Raw genomic sequence first — 7,172 nt, forward strand, 5'->3', positions numbered from 1 at the left:
GCCTAGTGGTTAAAGCGTTCGCTCGTCACGCCGAAGACCCGGGTTCGAATCCCGACATGGGTACAATGTGTGAAGCCCATTTCTGGTGACCCCCGCCGTGACATTGCTGGAATATTGCTAAAAGCGGCGTAAAACCAAACTCACTCACTCACTCGTACAAACATGCATATATACTCAATGTTCATGAGCTTTTACCTATACCGCCAATACGAACCATGATTGTCATATGAACAAAATGGAGCAGGACACGGTTACCCCAGTCGCGAACACCTTGTGTCATCGCTGTATTTTAGTGATCCATTCATATACTTTTCACTGCAATTTTGCCTTTCACGTCCAGTGGAATCTGTTTCGGTGGATAACCGTGATTGGCTATTCATTGACGTTTTTAGGGCTTGGACGAGTCCAGATTTACTACCCGGGTACCCACCCCCCTATTACCCGACACTACCCGGGTACCCACTCTAGATCTTAGGAGATGTCTCAAAATGTCCGATTGGGAACATTTTTAGCATAGCCCTGGAAAACTGTATTTAGATACACGTTTTAAACAATCTGGGTCACACATACACTGAAGTTGAATTAAGTTATATCTTTATTCAACTATATGAAAAATCAGAGTGAGTATGGTTTTACGCCGCTTTTAGCAATATTCCAGCAATATCACGGCGGGGGACACCAGAAATGGGCTTCACACATTGTACCCATGTCGGGAATCGAACCCGGGTCTTCGGCGTGACGAGCGAACGCTTAAACCACTAGGCTACCCGACCGCCCCTGAAAAAATCAGAAGGAATGGGTGCATAGTGAAAAAGAAGTTAGTGACTTGTAGTGTAACCATAGAGTTAAATGTTGTCATTAAACAATATATCACGTGACTAACAACGGGTCCGGGTAGTCCTGTGGGTACCCGGGTCCTACTCAGTACCCACCCGACCCGGGTACCCAAGTTACCCGTCCCAGCCCTAGACGTTTTATATAATATATTTATATAAAAGTTTGAAATGATATTCATCTATGTAGAATGAATTGTACAGTGTCGTTGAGTCTTCTATGGCGGTGCTTCGGTGAATCGTGTCATCCAAACTACGCGGTGCTGATGTAGGCTTCCTGAGGGATTAATGTAGAATGAATTGTACAGTGTCGTTGAGTCTTCTATGGTGGTGCTTCGGCGAATCGTGTCATCCAAACTACGCGGTGCTGATGTAGGCTTCCTGGGGGATTAATGTAGAATGAATTGTACAGTGTCGTTGAGTCTTCTATGGTGGTGCTTCGGTGAATCGTGTCATCCAAACTACGCGGTGCTGATATAGGTTTCCTGGGGGATAAATGTAGAATGAATTGTACAGTGTCGTTGAGTCTTCTATGGTGGTGCCTCGGCGAATCGTGTCATCCAAACTACGCGGTGCTGATGGAGGCTTCCTGAGGGATTAACGAAGGGAAGGATTAGTCTTCTGAGCGTCATTGACTCAGACTGCATGTGTTATGTCAACGTTCTAGCAAATGCGGAACAACACGCTCACATTCCAAGCTGTGCGGCTCTGCTGATATATCGCCAGGACAGTGCTCTGTGTATACAAACAAACATGTCGTCTGCTGTTGCAGATGTACACAAGTCTTGTTGTGTTATATTCCAGAGAGCATCGGCATCTGACTTTTTTAACACTAACTTCAATATAAATCTTTGGACGAATTTCGTTGTTAATGGTTCTTCACAAAATCTTAGGCTAATTTAACGGGCTGAGAATAAAATGCCAAGCCATTCCAATTTTGTAAGTTTATATTTAGTTGAATTACTATTATCTCAAAACAGAGCTAAACAGACAGTAACTTGATGACCTCCACGCGGCTATCTTGCCTCCCGGCTCACACGCTGAACATTCTCCAGACAAAATAAACAGCTGCAGCTGTACGTTACGTGATTTTAGCAAACATGCATGACGTCATTGCCCGTGCCCCCTGTGTAAAACTTCGACACTCTCATCGACTGTGAAGCTTTAAATGCATCCGCTAGTATATTTTATGTTCTGTTGTTATTATGCAATAACTATGTGAAATGTCTTTGATATAATGTGAACCAATTCCATGAATTTGCTGTGAAAAATGTCCTATAGTTACGAGATATACAGTGTGTGTGATAATTTGGTAATGTTTTATAAACAAGTACAAGTCATAAGTTATATTTCACCTCTTTCAAAGATCGCTGTACCAAACAGCAAAATTGCGTGTGTTTTTTTATTTACAATGCTACTTCTCAGATTACACGTTACTCAATGAACCAGGAAACTTCATCCCAAGAAAAGAATGGGCGTGACAAGCATGTGATTCACGCGTCAATCTCATCTTCTATACGCCTTCTGCACGGACCATCATCCTAGGTGCCTTATAAAGCTAGCATGTGACACCCAACTTCACACTCATAGCCAGACAGTGAGCAGGACCAATGCTCGTGGTTCCAGCGAGGTTCCATATATAGTCATCTCTTGAGCACTAACCTAACGCGCTCGCGCCAGCCTTGTACACTCCAGCGTGACATACGATCCCTCACTGCCGGGCTGCTTAGTCTACACTCAAATTTATCGTTACCATAGAAACCAAACTTCTATTGGTAGCGTTATGGAAATACCTGTAAACCAAAGCATTGGTAACCTTGTACAGAGAAGCGTTCACGTTTACGCATTGTATTGTCCAAACAACTGTATCAAGTTACGTCCTGATACCAGAATATGCAAACCGTGAGATAAATATTAAAACAGACTTAACGTTATATCAAACAAATTAACAAAAGACCAATGGAAGTTACAAGAATGATTTATATAGGTGGGTATTTGTTTTCCAGAGAGGTTCATTGCCCCGGACAATACGTATGTATCTCAAATGGCGTGATGTTTAACGTTATCCTGCGGTGGTCAACGTTATGTTACAGATCCCTATCTCGTCGAAAATGTAATGTTAAATACCCATTGTGATTGGATTGATGACCTATGTATAGAAACAGATGATACTACCAATGCCACGACGTTTGGTTATGGACTAACATATGATCAGCCATGGCGTCAAACCTGTGCACAGATGAGCGAGTATTTGCAATAGAAAAAAATGATGGCATTTGTAAAACATCGTGATGGAAGCACCTAGCTTGCTACTGACAACAACCCGTCTCCTGTTGGGTATTAATATTATTCATTCAAAGCAACGGCATGACATGAATGTCCCTATTTGTACCCGCATTATGTAATTATGTAAGAATGGTTTTGTGAATCAATGCGAAGTTCAAGTAGATATACATGCATACATATGTAAATGATGCTACGTGTATCAGGTATTCAACAGCAGGTCAAAAGGATATAGCATTTCAAAGGATGATAACGGAGTATCTGGAATTCTTGTGCGTACCTCTTCTGGCTAGGTTCTAACGATCTATGGAGACAAATATCTTAATTAGTTATATGATCGTAGTGGGCAGCTTGAAACGGCGAGTCTGATATCACTATCACGACTAATCTTTAAACCATTCCCCCTAACTTGACAACCCCCCGCGCAGATCAAGGTGCTAGTTTATCAATTGACGGTCAAACCATGTATTCCATATTCAGGTAGCGTCTTGTCTCTTGTCTCGTAAGTTTTCATTGGTTAATGATTCTCGCTCAACCAATAAGACCGACTTTAACGAAATAGCTCTACGCCCTTGGGCATATGGCCCGGAGTATAAATTAGCCGAGCTCGAGCTCGCGTTCAGAACAGCTTTTAAACGTAAGTATTTGAAGTGTGTGTGTCTCCCTCTTTCACAATTTAAAAGGTACCCTAGTGTTTTAAACCCAATCCAAACCTCATCCTTTATTTGAACCACACCCTTGTTACCCCAAAACACCCTTTGCACGATTTTAGAGTTTTCTTTTACTTTTGTTTTTTGTCGTTTTACTGATCCATACTCCATGCCGGCGTTTACCATTGCCACAACTCTCCTAACATTTTACTTCACCTCGCTTGTTATATTTGAACGGAGTTTAACGTGTGTGCCGGGTTAGGCGATTTACCTCGCCTATAGAGCCGGTGCGGAGTCCTGTGGATACTTGGAGCTCTCTGCTGATTCCTGGATAGTGCTTCCATACATTTCTCTGGATTGTGGACTATTTTCTGTTCTGTGTGGACGTTTTATAATCGGATGTTTAGTCTTCTAGTTAACCCCTGTTTACACGTTTACTTATATTAATAATTCGGCGTTTTTTAAAATGTATTTTATGCATTCTTAAAAGCTTTGTGTCCTTAATGGTGTATTTCAACTGTGGTCACAATTCACCACAATCCTTTATGTGCATCTGAGCTATATTATGGAACATATTTGTTTATTTGCTTTATGAATGACATGGCACAGCGGTGTTCCTTACATTCTGTCCCTGACTCGCTCCCACATAGTTTTCTGAGTGAGATTCCGCGAAGCATACCTGTGGAAGATAATGAATTAGGTAATACTGATATAGAATGTGACTTGAATTACAAACATCATTCGGAGATGCGAAACACTTTATAACCATACATGTAATTCATAAAATGCACTGGTAAAACATCGTTATTTGAGGCACACATATTCCTCATCTTCTGCAGACGCGCCTTGGGGGTGACAATTATCCTGTACGGTTAATACTATTGTAGGCGTGACTTTGTTAGTCAAATATAGGAGAAATAACGATAAGGCTTATATCACATTACATTTTCTGATCCCATAGAAATTTTTGAAAATGTTTTTTTTATATATCGTAACTTTATAGTTCTGAGGTGAAGCTATACAGTCCAATTGTACGAAGATGGCTGTGCTTGTTTTAAAATAGTAACATTGCCGGCCCCGACTATGTTAGCGAGCGCCAGTTTATAATGAGCAGCACTAATGTTATACGTAGGCGGGAACACGCCACGCCTCTAAGTTTTATGGGAGGGCCTAATTCCATATTAGGAAAAGAGATACAAACCGTCTGTGATCTATCGCGTCGCTAGGTACGGCTCTGCAAAGGAAATGAAACATAGAAAGTATTTGTTAATGTCAGCATTCTATAAATATGACTTGTGTAAAGTGAAACCCAGCATATTTGCATCAATTATTCAATATGTGACAGCTCGCTAAGGCAGTCTGATGTTTAACCTCTAAATGAGTGCTATCAAGGACAAACACATCAATGAGCTACATACGCTCTACTCGAGGCGATTTCCCTTAATCTTATGCTAATACCTGAAATGTATTAAAACGTGGTACCTGGCGTATGTGAAAATATGAATTCTTAACGTGAAGAGTTTATAACATAATATGTCAATCGCATCCCGCCTGTGAGTGAGTGAGTGAGTATATGGGGTTATCCAGGGATTAAGTTACATCATATATGAGTGGTATTGTTTCTTATGGATCACTAAATGCTGTCATCGTGTGTCATTATTCGAACACCAACATAAAATGATGTATAGGTAATATATACGAAGTAATATATACAAAGCAGTGTGTACACTTGAAAATTGGATTAGATCAAAACATTTCAAACGTTATCTAAACGTTACTAAGCTGCAAACAGTTGCCGAAAAACTGCAAATTTAAGGCCCAAAACACAACCATTATATCCGTATCAAATACATCACCATCGAATAACCATTTCTTGTTTGTTTCATTTTTTGCCACCATCAAAACATGGGCGTTTGCTTTTTTGTCCGGCAGTTTATATACCCTACTGAAACAACAATGCGTCTGTTACAATAACAGCAACGGTTCATCGATACTTCACAACAGGTGCTTGATAAATTTAGAATAAATGTTAAGTCTTCGAATGTAATTTCTTTTTTCTTATAAGGAAATTCAAGTATGAATGACGGCGTCCATCCATCACTAAACCCAAGTTAGAGTAGCTTTTTAAACTAGTAGTTGACATGTAGCATCTTTCCCATTAATGTGTACTCATCTCAACAGCTGTGTTCTTGAGCTAGTGAGCAGCGCAGTATTCTTTAAAGTTATTTGTGAAACATAAAGTGTAATTTGTTAAGGAAATAGTATATACATGAGCGTGCGTGCGCGTGCGTGCGTGCGTGCGTGCGTGCGTGCGTGCGTGCGTGCGTGCGTGCGTTCGTGCGTGTCTTCTCCCTGAAGATAAAGCTGAAACATGTAGGAGAACAATCCGTGTCGTGTAATTATTTTGTGAATAATATTTATGGAAATACGTAAAGTGGCATACTTTGGTATATAAATGCAATATAGACAATATGACTCTACATGAGTGAGTGAGTGAGTGAGTGAGTGAGTGAGTGAGTGAGTGAGAGAGATTTTACGCCTCGTTTTACCGCACATAATCAGCATCACGACAGATGACATCGGGAATGGGTTTCACACAGTATACACATATGGGGAGTCGAAGGATGATCCATTCTATCTATAAACAAAGCAACGCTTGTAGTGTTGCTCGTTGAACGCCGCAGTCAGTCGTGTCCCAGCTATATCTAGGTAAATAATCGAGCCAACAGACAAACCAGTGATTGCAATTATGATTAACAACCGCCGCCGTCGGGTACCACGTCACCGGCTCACTGAGTGTGACCACCCGATCCACTAAGTCGTCTCGTACGACAATCATGGTATCAGGGTATGAACATTAAAATTGGAGTAGTCTTCAAATGAGCGCAGTTTTTGAGAATCTGATGGGTTAAGTAAAATAGTCTATTAAATGCATTAATTTTTCAGTTTGTGATTCACATAATAAATGTCCCATTTCGTGCATGATTCGAATGTAATCCATGGAGAAGTAGTTTCCCATGTCGGATGCAGTCTACTTAGTTACACAGTAACAGTCTACATAGTTACACAGTAAGTCTACATAGTTACACAGTAACAGTCTACTCAGTTACACAGTTACAGTCTACATAGTTACACAGTAACAGCTTGCTTAGTTACACAGTAACAGTCTACTCAGTTACACAGTAACAGTCTACATAGTTACACAGCAACAGTCTACTTAGTTACACAGTAACAGTCTACTCAGTTACACAGTAACAGTCTACATAGTTACATGGTAACAGTCTACTCAGTTACACAGTAACAGTCTACACAGTTACACAGTAACAGTCTACTCAGTTATACAGTAACAGTCTACATAGTTACATGGTAACAGTCTACTTAGTTACACAGTAACAGTCTACATAGT

The sequence above is a fragment of the Haliotis rufescens genome, unplaced genomic scaffold (genome assembly GCF_023055435.1).
Source record: "Haliotis rufescens isolate VD_foot unplaced genomic scaffold, xgHalRufe1.0.p SCAF_20, whole genome shotgun sequence".
Taxonomy (NCBI): Eukaryota; Metazoa; Mollusca; class Gastropoda; order Lepetellida; family Haliotidae; genus Haliotis; species Haliotis rufescens.